Raw genomic sequence first — 21,519 nt, 5'->3', positions numbered from 1 at the left:
GAGAAGCAGAGGGAGAGGGAGAAGCAGGCTCCCCGCCCCCCCGCCCCTGCCTGGGACCAAGCTCTAGGTGTCCAACAATGTGCAAGAGAGACACTGTCAATGCCCTCATGGAGTTTGCAATCTGTTAGAGAAGAGAGATCCTCAAAAAAAAAAAAAAAATACCACACAATAAATGCAAACATATTTGTATATTGTGCTATGCCAGAGATGAAGCTACTATGACGAGAGCTGAAAATAGAGACATTTAAATGGGCCAGGGCAAGTGACCCTAGGTAGTGGTACTTGACTTGAAATCTAGGAGTTACCTAGACAAAATAAACGTGAAAGAATTAAGTGACTGGAGGGAGTATAGAGGGCCTAAAGGACTGAAAGGAGACTGGGATATCTCAAGTGAAAAGAAAAAGAAGGAACATGGGGGCAATATGTCTTTGTTGATACTTGGGGGCTGAACTATATAAAAACCTCTTGGTCAAGTTATTTTAAGAACAATGGAAAACCAGTAAAAAATTTCAGACAGGGTATAAAAATGATCATATTTGCATTTCAAAAACTTTGCCCTGGTTGTGCTGTGAAGAACAGACTGAAAGTACGCCAGAGTGGATGTCTGGACACCCTTGAAGGAACAATTGAAGTATCCAGGTCAGACATAACGTGAGTTTGAACTTGAGCAGTGGTGAAACTAGGTTAAATATAGACACAAGAAATGTTTTGAAGGCAAAATTGACATTTTAACTTATTTTTGTATTTGTAAGTTAGTCAAGCTGTTGACAGAAGACTTGCACATATAATTTAACCCCTCTAGGGTGAATCTTTGTGGGAATATGTATTTCCCAGAATGTCTTGCTTTCAGTCCTTCATGGGGAATGAGGATTTTATGTATGAAATTTGGGACAAATACGGAGCATATCTCAGAACAAATTCATGTGTATTTTGGGAGACATATCAAAAAATACATGGAAAGAGGTAGATGGGAGAATGAACAAAAGACATTTTGTGATGTGGTTAAAAAAAAAAAATTAAAAAGCAGTTGATTTAAATCCAGAGGACTCAGAATCAAGTTGTCCCTGCTACCACATTATGGATCGTAAGTTGGGGAACAGGTCTCCTAATGCCCAGATCTTAACTCACTGGTACCATAGAGCAGAGATTCAGGACATGAAGTCAGGGATTCTGGGTTCAATTTCCTTCCCCAATAATGTTTAGCTAATATAAAGCCAAGGAAGAAATCTTTAAATCTGTTTATTATGAAAAATGATAAGGACGTTATGTTGATCTTAGCAAATTGTCTGTCTTGTTAATTTTAAGATTGGTGAGCAATTGAGTGTAAACTCATGCTTTTTAGGAAAGATTTAACTGGTCTAAATTGGTATAGACATTAGTGTTTTTAAAGCATAAGGTTTAAGAATACAGGTTCAGAATAGGTGATGGGGATTAAGGAGTGCACTTGTGATGAGCACTGGGTGATGTAAGGAATTGTTGAATCACAAAATTGTACACCTGAACCTAATATTATACTGTATGTTAACTAACTGAAATTTAAATAAAAACGAACAAACAAAAAAGAATACAGGTTTAGAAACAAGTCTGATTTGTTTTAAAGTCCATATTACTACTTCTCAACTAAATGACCTTGGAAGAGATACTTAAAGTCTCTTGGCCTCAGTTAATTTATCTATAAAATGAAGAAAATAATACCACCTCATATAGTTGTTTAAAAATTTAATGAGTTAATAGATATAAGGCCCTAAAAAGCTGCTTATATATATATAGGACCCAATTAACATTTGCTCTTACCTTTTGTTATTATTCTTGGTTATCTGTAAAATTGATATACACATTCATAGATATGGTGAGGTTTAACTCATGTTTAACCTCACGTTTAACGTGTTTTCAATCTCCAAAGGGCCAGTAATTCCATGGTAGGACGTAACGGTGTTTCTCCTGAAATAGGCGTTCTTAGAACGTATATTATTCTTAGAAATGGTGTTAATGATGATAGCCTAAGCTATATATTAAGAGGTAACATGCCGTATGTTTACTGGTCAGCGAGAATTCCTGTGTGTATCATTGTTAATATTCAACCTGTAATTTACCATGCAGCCCGACCCTTTATAAGTGGTTTGCTCAGTTTTAGTTGGGGTCTCTTAAAAAATAATCACCTCTTACTCACTCTGGAAGTATAGAAGTTACTTGGGAATTCCCTTACTAAATTTGTCTTATTCCAAAAATAGCTGAATAATTTCAGTTGAATACTTTTTATTTCTGAATGAGGATTTCTACCTCTTTTATTTAATATAAACTGTGAAATTCTCTAACTACATCTTTGTTATAAGCCACTGCAAAAGATTTAGAAGACATCTAGTTTTAAAAAATCATATTTGACACTGATATTAGCTTAAAAAAACATGTTGAAGAAAAACATATGCACAATTTGAGAGAAGAATTCTGGGCGTAAAGAATATTGTGCCTATGAGTACTCATAAAAATTGTGAATTAGATATGAGAAAAAAATAAAGGGGAAAAGACTTCGAGCAAGGAGTACTTTATAAGTTAAAAATTGCACGTGAGAGACCAAACAATGCCAATAGTTAGGATACATTCTTGGGAACATCTCCCAACACCAACTTGCCATCTCTAACCCTAATTTTGTGTAATTTTTGAAATTTGCTTTGTTTTGTTTGTTTGTTTTTTAAAGATTTTATTTATTTATTTGAGAGGGCGAGAGCAAGAGTGAGCGAGCGAGAGAGAGAGCGAGCATGAGCCAGGGGAGGGGCAGAGAAACAGACTCCCCCCTGAGCAGGAAGCCAGATGCAGGACTCAATCCCAGTATTCTGAGATCATGACCTGGGCCAAAGGCAGACGCTTATGAGCCACCCAGGCACCCTGTTTGTTCGTTTTTTAAGATTTATTTATTTATTTGAGAGAGAGAAAGAGAGAGTAGGGGGGGTGGAGTGGGATAGGGACAGAGAGAGACAGAAAGGGAGAGACTCTCAAGTAGACTCTCTGCTGAGCATGGAGCCCAAACCAGGGCTTGATCTCACGACCTAAGATCATGACCTGAGCCAAAACCGGGAGTCAGGTGTTCAACCAGCTGAGCCACCCAGGCTTCCCTGAAATTTACTTTGTAAATGATATATGATTATCTATGTTACAAATTCTGATACATTTGTATTCTATTATCTGTAAGTATAACTTATTCACATATCAGAAAAGTACATATATTTCTAAGAGTCTAAATTTTTTTTTAAGATTTTATTTATTTATTTGACAGAGAGAGATACAGCAAGAGAGGGAACACAGGTGGGAGTGGGAGAAGGAGAAGCAGGCTTCCCGCGGAGCAGGGAGCCCGATGCGGGGCTCGATCCCATGACCCTGGGATCATGACCTGAGCCGAAGGCAGACGTTTAATGACTGAGCCACCCAGGCGCCCCTAAGAGTCTAAATTTTTAAAAGTGTAAAGTGTGCTTACATAAAGCAAAAAAAATGCATGTCCAATATATTTATTACTAAATACTATAGCACTAGCATTAATCCTCTGATTTCAAAAGATATTTTGTTATGCTTCTCGACTTTTGCAAAGTTATTGATTCAAAAATTGTTCAATGCTATTTTTTAATTTTATACAGCAAAGAATGTAACTCTTTCAAGGTCATTGCTGATTTAAGATTAGCTGGGTATCTATTGCTGAAAAATAAACCATCCCTAAGTTTAGTGGCATAAAACATGAATCATTTTATTATACTTACAGCCTTGTGAGTCAGAAATTCAGATTGGACACAGTTTGGATGGCTTGCCTCTGTTCCATGATGTCTAGGGTCTCAGATAAGAAGATTAAGATGGTTGGAGATAACTTGAATAGCTGGGGACTAGAATCATATAGATGCATTTTCAATCGATGATCTTGTGCCAGGGCTGGGGTGACTCAAATTCTGGTTTACCTGGAACTGTCAACCAGAATGTCTATGTGGTCTTTTTGTGAACATGAGCTTTCTCATGGTATTGCCTCAAGCTAATAAAGATATCTTTCATGATGACCCAGGGTTCTAAGAAAGAGTGTTTCAGATAACAAGACGAAACTGCATGGCCTTTTATGAGCTAGTTTTAGAGTCACACACCATCATTTGCACCATATTCTACTAGTTGAAGCAGTCACTAGTTTGCCCAGATTCAAGGAGAGGTGGCATAGACCCTACAGCATGATGGAATAAGTGTCAAAGATTTTGTGACCATGTTTCAAAACTGTTACAGACATGAATAATAACTATCCTCACCACTTTTGAGATTTTGCAACAGAAAAGCTATTGTGAAACTCTCAGAACACTTTTAGAATTTAGATTTTGATTTACTCAGAGATTCAGTTCCATCCATTCTAAATTCCAGATTCCCATGTCCTTTGAATTGCCAATGCTCATGACCCTCTCGATTACCCTCTTAGCAAAATTGCTGCCAGTAGTCTTACAGATGCATACAAGTATATATTTTAATCTAAATAATTCAAAATAGAGAATATTAAATAACAATTTATTCTCTTCAATTATCTGCTATACCTAATACTTAAAGGATAAAATCTACATTTAAAATATCACTCAGTAAACAGGGATTTCTGAATATGTCTTGTGAAGAGCATTTTTCATTTAATACAGATTGCTGTATCCAAGTCAGTAAAATAATATTTGAACTGTCATATTCTCTTTTCATGTGTTTTGGAAGTTAGAAATATTCTCTTTTGGAGTCCTGGACATTGCAATGGTATTTTTAAAATGGAATTCTACATATATTTCAAAAACTGACAAAATACTGGAATGCAACATGTTAATGGAATGAATGAAAACATAGAGCAATGTATTTCACATGGGTAAGTTTCTTTTAAAGATACTACATCTAAGATGGAACTTCATACTTTAAGAAGAATATCAAGGAATTGGAGAGTATACAGAGAAGTCAACCAAACTGATGATTCAGAAAAAATGCATTTTTAAACTTTTAAATTATGTAGAATATATTATTTTAAATAATCTTATATTTATATATTTGCTGTATTCAAATCATTTATTTTTTTAAAGATTTTATTTATTTATTCATGAGAGAGAGAGAGAGAGGCAGAGGGAGAAGCAGGTTCCCCGCTGAGCAGGGAGCCCGATGCGGGGCTCGATCCCAGGACCCTGGGATCATGACCTGAGCCGAAGGCAGATGCTTAACCATCTGAGCCACACAGGTGTCCTATTCAAATCATTTAAGTATGTGAAATGTCACACTGGATTTTTACAAAAGCACCAGGATTTCTTACATATAAGGGAAATGATATCAGACAATGCAGCCAATTAGTGGAAGAGTCAGGAGAAGAATTTTACATAAGATCTCATGACATTGACTTCTCTCTGAAGATTAAATCATTATGATCCTTTTAAGGATTCAGAAAAATTATGTTTGTATCATAAGCTTTCTCCAGCAAAATAAATAAATTTCTTTTTTACCTCTAGGGGAGGAAAAAAAAATAAAGAAAAATAATTAATTGCCATGGAAACATCTACATTAGGTTTGTATATGTAAATTAATAACGGGACTCAAAAGAGTGTAAAAACATTTGTAACATCTCAGAACATAGACTTCTAAAAGGAGGCTTGTATGAGTTTTTTATTAAGCTATGTTCCTCCTGAAAATTGATTTAAATGAGAGTGATGAAACAAAATAGTATCAATCCACAAGGACAAAGAAAAATGATGCAGATGTAACAACAAATATGGCATATCAATTAAATTTCTAGAAGCCAGAAAATGGATAGGAAGTGGTGAGTGATTTAGAAAACTGGGTAAAAATAAAACTGAGGTCTACAAGAAGAAGCCAATTAGTGAGGCTTTCTTGACACAGAATCCACCAAGGTTTAGGGCTCAGTCACCAGGTACCTCTGGAGAAGGGATGTTGGCTAGTTTGGAAGTCTGTAAGAGATATTTAGACCCCCTGAAATTTCCCCTGTTTGAAGAAACAGGTAAATTCCCTGACGAACCCTGGCCTATATATATATGTATATATATATATATATATACATATATATAGTCTCTGTCTATATTTATATCTATATCTATCTATCTATATAGTCTATATATATAACTAGACAGTCTCTGTATTGAGAAATAAATTAAATTCAGAAATAAAAATAAAAACTAGGAGTAGGCATAAAGTACTGTTCTTTAAAAGATGATACTGGATGATTAAATGTCAATATAAAAGTCCCTTCCACCTCTGGATTCTCAAAAGCCCTCACTGCATTGCCCTATGGGAATTGAAGCTTGGGAAAAGAGCACAGGACAATGATTATCTGGCTACTGTTTTGCTGTAATAAACGGTCCCTTTTCTCTGACTCATTAGTTGTGTTTTCTGCCGGAATCCATGAAAATGAAGCATGCTAATATGTTACCTTGCAATTAGGGGAAAACAGCATCTTCTTCACAGTTCCTGCAATCACCAATTATAAATCAGGAAATGAGGTTTAATGAGGTTAGAAGATCCATTCAAGGCCACACAACTAATAGGAAGGAAAGCTTGCATATGAACTATCTATGTTACTCTAACTTCAAGAACAGATATGTTATTTGAGTTAATGCTTTTGAGAAGGGAAACCTCCAGGTAAAAAGAATTGAGGGGCAGGGGATTATCTGTGTATCACTTTCACATGGGATATATCAAATTCTTAGTAGCATGGCTCTTAAGAATTACCTGTAAATTCTTCAGAAGGGTAAGTTTTACATTCTTTTAAAGCAAGTGAAACTCTAAGAATGGTGTTCTTTAAAATCAGCAATGGACCCTTGAGCTGTATTTTTCCCAAATATCATTACAGTATGTCCCTTTTTTTGAGAGATTTCTGGATGGCATCAGTTATAACAATGAGGTATTAAAGCAATGTGATATTAAGGAACACTGGTCTTCATGATCCTTAGCTTCATAACAAGAGTGGCAAGTGTTTAGGCCAAACAGACAATAAAAATCAAACTGAAAAAACCACAATGTGATTTCAAACATGTGAAGCTGCCGCTGTGACTAATGGTTAGCCTTGACCAGCATCTGTCTTTCCCACTTCTTCTGATTGCCTTCCAACTATGAGAACCACAGGAAATGACTCCAGGCAAATAAGGCAATGGAGGTGTGATGATAATTTTTGCCGCAAAATAAATGAGCTGGTCTGGAAAACTCCACCTTCAGGAGATTTTCACTTTTTGTTAATACGGTATTATCTTTTCCTGAGATACCTGCTAAGTAAAGCTCAGAGCTCAGTTGTATAGTGGGTGAAAAAGAGAAGATATATATATATATATATCCTAGAAAAACCTAGAAAACCACATGCACTTTAATACTTTTTTTTTCTCTCAAGCTCTTAACACAGTGCTAAATAAAGAAGTTTAGCTATCCAAAAAAAAAGTTTATCAATGAAAATTCAGATCTATCTTGGAACCCCAAATTCTACCATTTCTCCTGGTTTCTCAGAGCATTCAAAGGAGTCCAGCAGCCACAAAGGTTTGGGAGAAGTAGAACAATGATACTATCTTGCTGATCCCTCCTCAGTAACAGTCTCAGTTCCCAATTCTGTTTACAGACATGAAAACTGAGTCTTCTAGACATTTAGGTGACAAGACATATAATTATGTGGCATACTCAAACCCAGTAGGCCCTAAACTCCAAATTGCAATATTTCTATTTTTTTTTTTTCCTGGCTTCCCACTGGAAAATGCCATAAGGGAGATGAGGACAAAAAATACTAAAATGTAGGGGTTCCTGACTGGCTCAGTTGGTTAAGCGTCCAACTCTTGGTTTCAGCTAAGGTCATGATCTCAGGATTATGGGATTGAGCCCCGCCTCGAGCTCTGTGTTCAGCACAGAGTCTGCTTGAGAGATTCTTTCTCTCCATCTCCCCCTGCCCCTGCTCATTCTCTCTCTCTCTCAAATAAATAAATAAATAAACAAAATATTTTTTAAAGGCACAAAATATAACAAACAACACCAAAATCCATGTTTTCCTTGTTTTGAAGTTTTCCATGGTCAGCCCTGTACAGTCCCAAAGAATCAAAAGAATAATAAAAGGTAAATTGAAATCACAGGTTATTTAAGAGCAAATTAGGACAAAATCAAAACTTCAATATTACAGTTTTAGTTGAGGTCTTCTTTAATTATTTCTTTCATACAGAAAAAGCACTGTGCAAATGACTGTAAGAATTATGTCACTACATGTCCATTAGTATGTAAGCATCATAAGATCGTGAGAAAGGTTTATGTTATTTACTGGTATATCCTCAGGGCATGGACTGATGTTGGCTATCTAGTAAATTATTAATAAATATAAGTTAAATATGTGACTAAATGAAAGTGATTAAATCTTTTCTTCTTGTCTTCAAGTTCAATTTCAGATAATTCTATCTACCATTCATTCCCAACAAAGTTTGTGGGCCAATCCAGATCATACCTGGAAGTAGATTAGAAACTCCATCTCTACCAGTGATAAGATCTAGAATTAATCTTGTGGCTTTATCTAGATGCACCATGAAGCCACAATTTGTGTTTAGGCTACTTTGAGCCAGCTAAGCAGCACATTTCTACTTTATCTTCCACTATATAAGTCAAGCCTATATGAATAGATATCTTCTAGGATCATTGATCTCTCCTCTTGGATAAGCTCTGGTCTGTAGTCTAGCCCTATCTTCTTTCCATAAAAGTTTGACTGACCTTGTATTCCAACAACTTATTTGTTTCCTACCTTGCTATAGATACCAACTACCAGCCCTCACCCATCGTATCAGACCTATTAGATAACATGCAATGATTTACATTATTTAATGTATTTAAACTTTTCCCTAAGTTGTACATTCTTCAAAAGAAATGACTTTTAAGGGACGCCTGAGTGGCTCAGTCGGTTAAGCGACAGCCTTCAGCTCAGGTCATGATCCCAGGGTCCTGGGATCGAGTCCCGCATTGGGGTCCTTGCTCAGCAGGGAGCCTGCTTCTCCCTCTGCCTGCAGCTCTCCCTGCTTGTACTCTCACTCACTCTCTCTCGCCTATGCTCTCTCTCTCTCTAGCAAATAAATAAATAAAATCTTAAAAAAAAAAGAAATGACTTTTAATTTGCTCCAAAAATGTATTGAATACTTTGTTATGGCTCTAATATATTTTCAACAAATTCTTGTTCATGGACTAAACAAATTTTGTCTGATAGACAATATGTAGAACTCATATGGCTGAGAAAGAGAGAGAGAGGAAGCAAGCTCTTTTGTGTCTCTTCTTATAAGGGCACTAACAACATCATGAGGCTCTATCCTAATGACATAATCACCACTCAAAGGCCCCATCTCCAAATCTCATTGCACTGAGGATTAGGGTTTCAATACATGATTTTTGGTCAGGACACAAACATTCAGTCCATTGCAGTACCCTAATCAGAGGGTCGGTGTAGACTAGAGGGGATAGAAAAGCTTTCTGAGAACATGGGAGTGAACCCCAAGCCTTATAAAGAGTGGGGAGAGTAATCAGGGGAACAGGTACTCTAGCATACATACAATAAATGAAAATATGGATATTTCCTGAAAAGAAATCTTAATACAGATTGTAGTACAGTCCAAATAATGTCAATGTTGCAATGATGTCTACTGAATGTGTATCGAGAGTTAGATAAAGGAAGAGACAGAGAGAGAGATGAGAAAGATCTGGAATTAGTGATAACCAAAAACACTGCGCTTACTGGACATATAAGTCATCTTCCAAAAAGGTGTATTTTGTTAATCAAGAACTTAGCAGGAAATAGGTTGAAGAGAGTTTAATTAGATTGTGAGGATATAAAGAACCATCAAGGGCCGGTAAATCATCCAAGGACTGGCAATGGTGGAAAGTCATTACACCCCTAGACCTGATGTGACAAGGGGAGGGGATGTTGTTACTGTTATGAAAACCCAGAGAGAAACCCTTGAAGAAGGACTTGAGGTGAAAGTCACAAACAGAAGAATAAAGCTACTGGCAAAGCCACTACCTGGTAAGGGCTGGGTTAACTTTAAGTACACAGACCATTTCTCCTCTCCCTCTTCCATCTCCTATTACTTCCTCTTGTGAACACAATGGTTCTCAACAGGGGCCATTTTGCCCTACCAACAGGACATTTGACAATGTCTGGAGACATTTTCTGATTGCCACAATAGAGGGAGGAGGTGCATTTAGTGGGTAGAAGCCATGGTGCTGCTAAACATCTTACAATGCATGGGACAGATCCCCACAACAACAATAGAAAATGATCCAACTCAAAATGTCAGTAGTGTCCTAGTTGAGAAACTCTGTTAAAATAACCAAATCTACTTGGAAGCCAAAGATAAGGGGACTAAACGATACAGCCTCTTGGGCCACAGAGTAGTACAGAGAAGGGCAGAGAAAGAATCTAGGGGTAGGGAAGGGTCAGAGAATAATGAAAAAATATATTCAATTTTTTCCATGTATTTGCTTTCAAAATACTCAGCTAGTTTGACAGTAATTCAATAAAAATATAATAAATTTAAAAAATTGCTGTACAAAATAATATGCCATTTGTTGCAACATCTTGTAATTTAAAATGTCAATTTTAAAAGATAATTATTATTATTATTATTTTTAAAGATTTTATTTATTTACTTGAGAGAGAGAGACAGAGATAGTGAGAGAGAGAACAAGCTGAGAGGAGAGGGAGAAGCAGACTCCCTGATGAGCAGGGAGCCCAAAACAGGGCTTGATCCCAGGACCCTGGGATCATGACCTAAGCCAAAGGCAGATGCTTAACCAACAGAGCCACCCAGGCATCCCAAAAGAGAATTAATTTAAAAGGGTGATTTGTCTTCATAAAAGCCTTAATCCTATAGTTAAGGTAAAGTAAGAGGAAAACACTATAAAATGTATTTGTTTCCTTAAGGAAATGGATCAATAGTTTGTTGAATTTTAACTTAGAAAATACATTTAATATATTTAATTATTGAATTCATTTTCCATTGAGAATAACTGTGATATTAAAAAGCCTGATATTTTTCTTTAAAATAGCACACTTAGTTAAATATAAAGGAAAAATATGTAGGAAGATAAAGTAAGGTTTCTAACCAACTGAGAGTGGCTCTAACACTCAATAAAGGAATAAAAGAAAGCTTTTATTCCTTAGGTTTTACTACAACATGGTTCACAAATTCTTTGCTACCAGTTATTTAAAGCAAAATTATATGGTGTTTTTTTGTTATGAGGTTTTTATTTTTCTAAGTTGTGTCTAAGTGATGCTAAATGAAATATCAATTTTCTTCATCTTTTTAATAACTAATATATGGAAAACATCTGGTTATCTGGTAACATAAATCATTGATCAAGAGCTTTTGTTTATTTGTAGGTATTTAGAATCATGTGTATACAGTCATTGTGTGACAGGAATGTCATCAGAATCAGAATTTTAACTAGCATGTAAAGAGGTAAGAACATGATTTTAAGACTGCATTTTAAAATTTAGGTCAGAAGCCCAATATTCCACTGGCAGGTGATTGTTGCATACCACAATTTTTGTAACAAGAGAACTCTTGTGTAGCTAAGAAAGGGAGTTCCTGTAGTCTAAGACAATCAACGTTATAATATATATCCAGTTCACACTGCTTTACAGCCAGTGATTCTTTCATATATATTTAATTTTCAGAAGGTTGATTGTTTGACCACGCCTTCACCTCACTGCTCTGATAACTGAAACAGGTGGTGCTGATCCCAGCAATTCAGTCATTGTAGCCCTGAAATGATTTACTTTACACCCTCAAAACAAACCTTTCCAGCTCCTCAATTGTGGTTTACCAGGTATGAATGCAGACTCTATGAATGACTAGTGACTACATAATTTAGGTGCAAAAGAATAACCATTATGGCATTTAAATCCTTATCATTATGTTGCATTTCCTGTGCTTATTTCACAGTAGCTGGGAGACCTGCTCTTATAATAGCTCATCAAAATAAAGGTATCAATCACAAAACCTACATGTTCGGTTTTGTGTGTGGAGATTTTAAAGTTTATTATAAATCCTTAGCTTTTTGCAAAGAACATATAGGGCCAGCCTCATGCTCAATTGTTAATTAGACAAAATATGTCTTCATATTGTACTGGCAGCTCATTTCTCTCCTGTTCACATATTCTAAATGGAACATTTTTGCTGGCATTCCATGTAAAAGAATTTTGAAATTCTATACACCCTCTCGTTCATTTTAAATTTGATATAAAAAATGACTATGATTTAAATAGTAGTAAAGGATATGTTTTCTGTGTATTATATTTGTGAGTGTTAGTGCTTTAAATGAATTGTACCCTAAGCTCAGAATAATAGATTTAGCTCATTCAGTTTATGAAAAATGTCACCATAAAATCCAGTTGGCAAAGTCAGGGCTTGTACCCCCATGTTCTGGTGGAACTGCCCTTCCCAGTCACCCTTGTTTCAGTCCCAGTGTGGTGGACCTCCCCTCCCCCAACCCAAGACTGGCCCAAACCCCTGCCAACACCATGTCTCCTGACCTGGAAGTTTTGTGAGGCCTCAGATCTGATGGCAGTGACAGTTCATATTTCACAGGTAGTCCAGAACACACCTAGTTAAAATGTGCCACATTCAACCCAGGGACCAAACACTGCCCACAACAGGCAAAGAGAGCTTCTGCAGATGACTGGCCTGAAGGATAAAGAAGCCAGGACACAACAGAGCACACACAGCACACATTGGAGACACTCCCAGAAGTGTCAGGCCCTGGGGAACAGGAAACACTACACTGCAGGGCACTACAGGACCTCTTCTTCATTACCCTCAAGAGCAGGAGACACAGCTGACTTCCTTAACACACAGAAACAGGAACAGAGACTTACACAAAGTGAGAAGACAGAGTAATTCATCCCAAATAAAAGAATAGGACAATGTCACGGCCAGAGATCTAAGTGAAACAGATATAAGTAACGTGCCTAATGGAGAATTTAAAGCAATGATCATGATACTCACTAGACTTGAGAAAAGAGTGGAGGACATCAATAAGACCATCAACACAGAGACAAGGAGTAACATAGATAAAGGGCTCAAAAAACAAAATGAGAAACATGCTTGATGGAATGAACAGCAGGCTGGAAGAGGCAGAGGAATGAATCAGTGACCTAGAAGACAGAGGAATGGAAAATAATCAAGCTGAACAAATGAGAGAAAAAAGAATTATGCAAAACAAGAATAGACTTAGGGAACTCAGTGACTCCATAAAACATAATAACATTTGTATTATAGGAGTCCCAGAAAAAGAAGAGACAGAAAAGGGGGCAGAGAATTTATTTGAAGAAATAATAGCTGAGAACTTCCTTAATCAGGGAAAGAAACAGATACCCACATCCGGGAGACACAGAGAATCCCAACAAAATCAACAAAAGCAGATCTACACTAAGACATATTTTAATTAAAATGGCAAAAATATAGTAATAAAGAAAAAACACTAAAAGCAGGAAGACAAAAGGAGACAGTTACATACAAAGGAAACCCCATAAGTCTACCAGTGGATTTTTCAGCAGAAAGTTTCCAAGCCAGAAAGGAGTGGCATAATATATTCAAAGGGCTGAATGGGAAAAACCTAGAGTCAAGAATATTCTATCCAGCAAGGCTATCATTCAGAATAGAAGGAGAGCTAAAGAATTTTCCAAACAAATAAAAACTAAAGGATTTCATTACCACTAAACCAACCCTGCAAGAAATATTAAAGGGAACCCTTAGAGTGGAGAGAAAAAAAGACCAAAAATGACAATATGATGGTAGGAAGCACAAAAGGAGTAAAAATGAATATTTCTGTAAAAAAATCAGTCAAGGAACTCACAAAATAAAAGGATGTAAATTATGACACCATATGCCTAAAACATGGGGAGGAGAGGAGTAAAGGATTGGTTCAGACTTAAACAACCATCAACAGACTGCTATTTGCAGAAGATGTTATATACAAACCTAATGAGAACAACAAATCAAAACCCAGTAATAAATATGCAAAGAATAAAGAAAAAGAAATCCAAATATATTGCTAAAGAAAACCAGCAAATCATGAAAGAGAGAAAGACAAGAAAGGATCAGGGAAAATCTTCAGAAACAACCACAAAAGAAGTAATAAAATGGTAATAAATACATATCTATTAATAATTACTTTGAATGTAAATGTACCAAATGCTCCAATCAAGACATAGGGTGACAGAATGGATAGAAAAGCAAGACCCATCAATATGCTGCCTACAAGAGTCTCATTTCAGACCTAAAGGCACTTGCAGATTGAAAGTGAGGGGATGAAGAAATATTTATCATGCAAATGAATGTGAAAAAAAAGCTGGAGTAGCATTACTTATGCCAGACAAAATAGACTTTAAAACAAAGACTGTAACAAAGGACAAAAAAGACCCTTTATAATAGTAAAGGGAACAATTTAACAAGAAGATATGGCAATTATAAATATTTATGCACACAACATGGGAGCACCCAAATATGTAAATACATAAAACAGTTAATAACAAACATAAAGAAACTAATTGATAATAATACAATAATACTAGGGGACTTTAATACCCCACTTACATCAATCGACAGATCATCTAAACAGAACATCAACAAGGAAACAATGGCTTTGAGTGACACACTGGACCAGATGGACTTAGCAGATATGTTCAGAACATTCCATCTTAAACAGCAGAATACACATTCTTTTCAAATGCACATGGAACATTCTCCAGAATAGATAACATATTAGGTCACAAAACAAGCTTCAACAATTTCAAAAAGATGGAAGTCATACCATGCATCTTTTCTGATCACAATGCAATGAAACTAGAAGGTGACCACAAGAAAAAATCTGGAAAGACCACAAATACATGGAGGTTAAATAACATGCTACTAAACACTGAGTGAGTCAAACAGGAATTAAAAGAAGAAATTAAAAAGTACATGGAAACAAATGAAAAAGAAAACACAACATTTCAAAATTTTTGGGATGCAGCAAAAGAGGTTCTAAGAAGGAAGTTTATAGCAATACAGGCCTATCTCAAGAAACAAGAAAAATCTCAAATAAGCAACATACACTTACACCCAAAGGAGCTAGAAAAAGAACAACAAACAAAACCTATATCAGCAGAAGGAAGGAAATAATAAAAATTAGAGCAGAAATATATGATATAGAAAATAAAGAAAACAATAGAGATCAATGAAACCAGGAGTTGGTTCTTTGAAAAAATCAATAGAATTGATAAATCTCTAGCCAGAGCTATCAAGAAAAAAGGGAAAAGATCCAAATAAATAAAATCACAAATGAAAGAAGAGAAATAACATCAAACACCACAGAAACACAAAGAAGTATAAGAGAATATTATAAAGAAAACTATACGCCAACAAATTGGACAACATAGGAGAAATGGACAAATACCTAGAAATATATAACCTACCAAAACTGAAATAGAAATAGAAAACTTGAACAGACCAATTACCAGCAAGGAAGTTAATCAACAATCCAAAAACTCCCCACAAACAAAAGTCCAGGACCAGATGGTTCCACAGGCAAATTCTACCGAACATTTAAAGAAAAGTTAGGGGGCACCTGGGTGGCTCAGATGGTTAAGCGTCTGCCTTCGGCTCAGGTCATGATCCCAGGGTCCTGGGATCGAGCCCCACAACAGGCTCCTGGCTCAGCGAGGAACCTGCTTCTCCCCCTGCCTCTCTCCCTGCTCATGCTTTCTCTCTCTCTCTCTCTCTCTGTATCTCTGTGTCTCAAATGAATAAATAAAATCTTTAAAAAAAAAAAAAAAAGAAAGGTTAATAACTGTTTATCTCAAACTATGACAAAAAATAGAAAAGGAAGGAAAACTTCCACATCCATTCAATAAGGCCAGCATTACCCTCATGCCAAAAACCAGATAAAGATATCACACAAAAAAACAAAACTACAAGCCAATATCTCTGATGAACACAGATGCAAAAATTTTCAAAAAATACTAGCAAATCGAATCCAAAAATGCATTAAAAAAATCATTCACCATAATCAAGTGGGAATTATTCCTGGGTTGCCAGGGTGGTTCAATATTCCCAAATCAATCACTGTGTGATGCATGACATCAATAAAAGAAAGGGTAAGAACCATATGATCATTTCAATAGAAACAGAAAATGCATTTGACAAAGTACATCATCCATTCCTGATAAAAGCCCTCAACAAAGTATGTTTAGAGGCAACGTAACTCAACATAATAAAGGTCATATATGAAAACCTCCCAGCTAATACCATCCTCAATGGGGGAAAACTGAGAGTCAGGAACAAGGTCAGAAACAAGACATGTCCACTCCCACCATATTTATTCAACATAGTACTGGAAGTCCTAGCCACAGCAATCAGACAACAAAAAGAAATAAAAGGCATCCAAATCGACAAGGAATAAGTCAAACTGTCACTATTTGTAGATGATATGATATTCTATATAGAAAACCCAAAAGACCATCAATAAAAATGCTAGAACTGAAACAAATTCAGTAAAGTCTCAAGATACAAAATCGACATATTAGAAATCTGTTGCATTTCTATACACCAACAATGAAGAAGCAGAAAGAGAAATTAAGAAAACAATCCCAAAAACATTTACAAAAATTATTTCCAAAAACAATAAGATATCTAGGAATAAACCTAACCAAAGAGGTGAAAGAACTGTACTCTGAAAACTATAAAACACCGATGAAATAAACTGAACACAACAAAAAGAAATGGAAAAACATTCCATGCTTATGGATTCAAGAACAAATATTGTTAAAATGCTTTACTACCCAAAGTAAACTACATATTTAATACAATACCTATCAAACTACCAACAGCATTTTTCACAGAACTAGAACAAAAAATTCTAAATTTTATATGGAACCACAAAAGACCCCAAATAGCCAACACAATCATGAAAAAGACAAGCAAAGCCGGAGGCATAACAATTCCAGACTTCAAGTTATATTACAAAACTGTAATGATCAAAACAGTATGGTACCAGCATAAAAATAAACACACAGATCAATAGAACAGAATAGAAAATCCAGAAATAAATGAACAATTATATGGTCAATTAATCTTTGACAAAGCAAGACAAATATCCAATGGGAAAAAGACAGTCTCTTCAACAAATGGTGTTGGGAAAACTGGCAGCAACATGCTAAAGAATGAAACTGGACCACTCTCTTACAGCATACACAAAAATAAATTCAAAGACCTAAATATGAGACCTGAAATCATAAAAATCATAGAAGAGAACACAAATGGTAATTTCTCTGACATTGGTTGTAGCGACTTTTTCTAGATAGGTCTCTGAGTCAAGGGAAACAAAAACAAAAATAGACTACTGGGACCACATTAAAATAAAAAGCTTCTGTGCAGCAAAAGGAAACAATCAACAAAACTAAAAGGCATGAATGGGAGAAGATATTTGCACAGCACATATCTGATAAAGGGTTAGTATCTAAAATATATAAAGAACTCACCAAACTCAACACCCAAGAAGTAAATAATCTAATTTAAAAATGAGCAGAAGACATGAACAAGTATTTCTTCAAAAAAGACATACACATGGCCAACAGGCACATGAAAAGATGCTCAACATCACACATCATCATGGAAATACAAATCAAAACTACAATGACATAACATCTCACAAATGTCAGAATGGCTAAAATCAACAACACAAGAAACAACAGGTGATGAGGATGTGGAGAAAAAGGAACACTTGTGCACTGTTGGTGGGAATGCAAACTGGTGCAGCCACTCTGGAAAACAGTATGGAGGTTCCTCAAAAAGTTAATAATAGAACTACCCTACGATCCAGCAATTGCACTACTAGGTATTTACTCAAAGGATACAAAAATACTAATTCAAAGGGACACATGCACTCCCATGTTTATGGCAGCATCATTTACAATAGCCAAGATATGGAAACTGCACAAGTCCATCAGTCCATTGACTGATGAATGGATAAAGATGTGGCATATATATATATATATATATATATATATATATATATATATATATACAATGAATTATTATTCAGTCATAAAAAAGAATAAAATGTTGCCATTTGCAATCATGTGGATGGAGCTAGAGAAATGCTAAGGGAAATAAGTCAGTCAGAGAAAGAAAAATACTATATGATTTCATTCATATGTGGAATTTAAGGAACAAAACAAATGAACAAAGAGGAAAGAGAGAAAGAGGCAAACCAAGAAACAGACTCTTAACTATAGAGAACAAACTGAGGGTTACCAGAGGGGAGGTGGGTGGAGGGATGGATTAAATAGGTGATGGGGATTAAGGAGTACACTTGTGATGAGCGAAGAGGTGATTAAAATAAAAACTTAAAAAAAAAGAAAAAAACTTCTTTTTGGGTGTCTTTTTCAAACTTTCAGGAAACAAAAGCATTATGTGTGTAAGATTGATAAAGCTTACACTTTTGATTTCCTCTTCTGATCATACTTCCACTTGAATCAACAATAACAAAAATGTTATTAAACAAATTATTTCACCTTGCGATGAAGGGAAGATTCTATTTGGAGAAAGAAAAGGAGAAAGAAGCTTGAATTAGGCATAAAACCCTTACATAAACCTAAATTATGAATGAAACCTTTAAGCTGAATGGAAACTTTTATAATGTCTTACACAATGTCCTTTCTTAGAGTGTGAAATTGTTTAAACCTTAGTCTAGAATTTCCCTTTGCACGTGAACATTTACTTCTCATTTGTGCCAAAATCCATTCATTCAGTTCACACTTATTGGGTGTCTTTGACTACTGCCACCATTCCTATAGGTTCTGCCTCCTCCTGAAATCACATGTATCAATGGGTTTTAAGTATTTTATATGGTCACCTTTTTAATATATATTTCCTTTTTTTTCAATGTTTTTATGAAGCTCATGTCTCAATCTTAATACCAGAACAAAACATTTCTTTAAATTATATAAGATTGGTTGAGGGGCGCCTGGGTGGTTCAGTCGGTTAAGCGTTTGTCTGCCTTCAGCTCAGGTCATGATCCCAGGGTCCTCGGATAAAGACCCATGTCCAGCTCTCTGCTCAGCGGAGAGCCTGCTTCTCCCTCTGCCACCAACTCGTGCTTTCTCTGTCTCTCTAGTGCTCTCTCTCTCTCAAATAAATAAATAAAATCTTTTTTTGAGAAAGAAAGATTGGTTGATTTAGACATAGAAAATGCAGATTGATAAAAATTTTAAAATTAACAATACACTTAGAAGTTTAGTTCATGGCTTTTCACTATACAACTAAAAACATCATTGAAAAAGCACATTATCACGAAGTCTCTCAGGATAAGGTGTGAAAGTAAATATCAGAGTGTTACAATGTTATACTTTTTTGATACTTAATATATAAATTAACTACTTGACACATTATTTTCTTTATACCTTTAACACATATATGTGTTCCATAACAATGAATACCTTAGTTTACTTCTGTTTCAATTTCTTTTAAATCATATGAGAAAGTATGTATTCTATTACAAGATTTTTATTACACTACATTTTATGTTTATAAAATGCAGCTCTGTTGATATATGTAGATGAGGCTCATTTATTATTGCTGTTGTTTTATATCATAATGTGTAACCATACCACATCATATTTACCATTCTCAGTATGACAGATATTTTGATTTGTTTCCAGTGTTTTTGTATTATAAACAACTCTATAAATATTCTTGTACATGTCTCCTGGAACATAATCCTGGAGAAATTCATGGTATATATATCCAGAACTGAAATAGTTTGTAAGATGTGTACATGTTAACCTTTAAAAATCATGCCAAATTGTTTTCCAAAGCGAGGGTACTGGTTACATGTCACCAGCAGTGTACATAAATTGCAGTTATTCACATTCTTATGAATACACATTAGCTAATTTTTTCATTTTCCAGTTTTCCCATACTAGTAAGTATAAAATGATGGCAGTTGTTGTTTAATTTGAAATTCCATGATTATGTTTATTGCACACATTTTTTCTTCCATGAAAATAGTATTCATATTTTCTCATTTTGGGGAGTTGAATGTATATTATCATGTTGCTCTTTAGATACCGTTTATATGTTCTGAAAATTAATCCATTATTAGTTATGTGGTTTACAATTGATTCTTCCTAGGCTAAGTCTTGTTTTTTCCTCTTAACATTTTAAAGCTTATAAAAAAAAAAGTAACATGTATAATTATAGTCTTTTCAGTCTTCCAGGCTATTTATATTAGATGCAATAATACTGGAGGGATGATATTATTCTAACATTTTATGAAATTTTTGAGGAAGAAGAAATCTACTTAGAGGATAAAAGACCCTTCCAACGTCAAATTAGAATGTTTTTGAAATCCAGTTATGTTCTAGGCTATGCTTTATGGTCATGATTTTGGTTTTAGAACACATCATTTTTAGAACACTTCTCTTTAGAATAAATATACTTTCTTGCATGAGGATTGGATCCAGCTGGTATTTTTTTTTTACCTCTTGGAATATTTGACATATTAATTGAGTCTCCTGACTCTAGATTTTGGATTAAGATGCCCTTAGTTACTTCTTATTGGCACTTGAGCAAGTAAAATCAATAATTTTGCTTGCAAACAAACACATTATAGGTCAGTGAAATCTATAGTTACAAGTATAATACAAAACTAAAATATTACGTAATTTAATGGTTACTTGATTTGTGTTAGAACTATGGAAATAAAATCCAATTTTAATTTTTAAAAAATTTTGTATATACTATGAATACTGGATTACTATTAATTCCAAGTAGCATCCAATAATCCATTATTTAGTGTAGCATTTTGGTGCAAAATGAATAAAGACTGTGTATAAACTAAATCGACCCATGTAAAACAAAGAATGTCTACTTTTACTCCAAACTTCTGATTTTTAATAGCAAATGGACTGCAAGAGCAATGAAACATTTTTCCATTAATGAAAATATTATTTTAAACAAAAAGAGATGGAATTGCATTATAATTACGCTCCTCATGCCAAATTTATTATATGTTCTAAATCAAACAAAAAAATAAGAATTTGCACCATTAGTAGGTCAATCTTAGAGCACATATATTTTTAATAAAACTCTCTATTGCGTTTGCAATTGTTTATGTGGCTTCCTCATATGGTTAGCAGCTGGGAGTTTTGTAACATCAAGACCATGAAAAGTTCTACATAATTCTCAGTGTTCTCCTTATGCAAAATCATAACAGTAGCAGAGTTAGGAATTTAAGCCTTAGAAAAATAATGCATTTTAATGCATTCGAGAGAAATGACCTTAGTGTTCTACAACAATACCAAAACTACCTGAGGTATTCACAAGGGCTTTAAAACTGAATAACTGATGTAATATATCAAAAACTAATGATGTAATGTATGGTGATTAACATAACATAATAAAATTAAAAAAAACTGAATGAAAGTATAAAAGTTGGTGCAGGGATATGGGATGATAGTTCACACTGTGGGCTGTATGGAAAAGCATG

General features: G+C 35.0%; 1 long non-coding RNA gene across 1 annotated transcript in view; it reads left to right on the top strand.

The window, feature by feature from the left end:
* Positions 1-21,519, top strand: part of LOC118548314 (uncharacterized) — a 77,145-nt gene that overhangs the window by 28,366 nt on the left and 27,260 nt on the right. The window contains exon 3 of the long non-coding RNA XR_013447543.1: positions 11,369-11,447. This is a non-coding gene — a long non-coding RNA (uncharacterized LOC118548314). The remainder of the gene's footprint in view (positions 1-11,368; positions 11,448-21,519) is intronic.

This window comes from Halichoerus grypus, chromosome 5, assembly GCF_964656455.1.
Source record: "Halichoerus grypus chromosome 5, mHalGry1.hap1.1, whole genome shotgun sequence".
In the NCBI taxonomy this organism is placed as follows: domain Eukaryota; kingdom Metazoa; phylum Chordata; class Mammalia; order Carnivora; family Phocidae; genus Halichoerus; species Halichoerus grypus.
The sequence above is the reverse complement of the archived record's forward strand: the minus strand, read 5'-3'. Positions and strand labels throughout refer to the sequence as shown.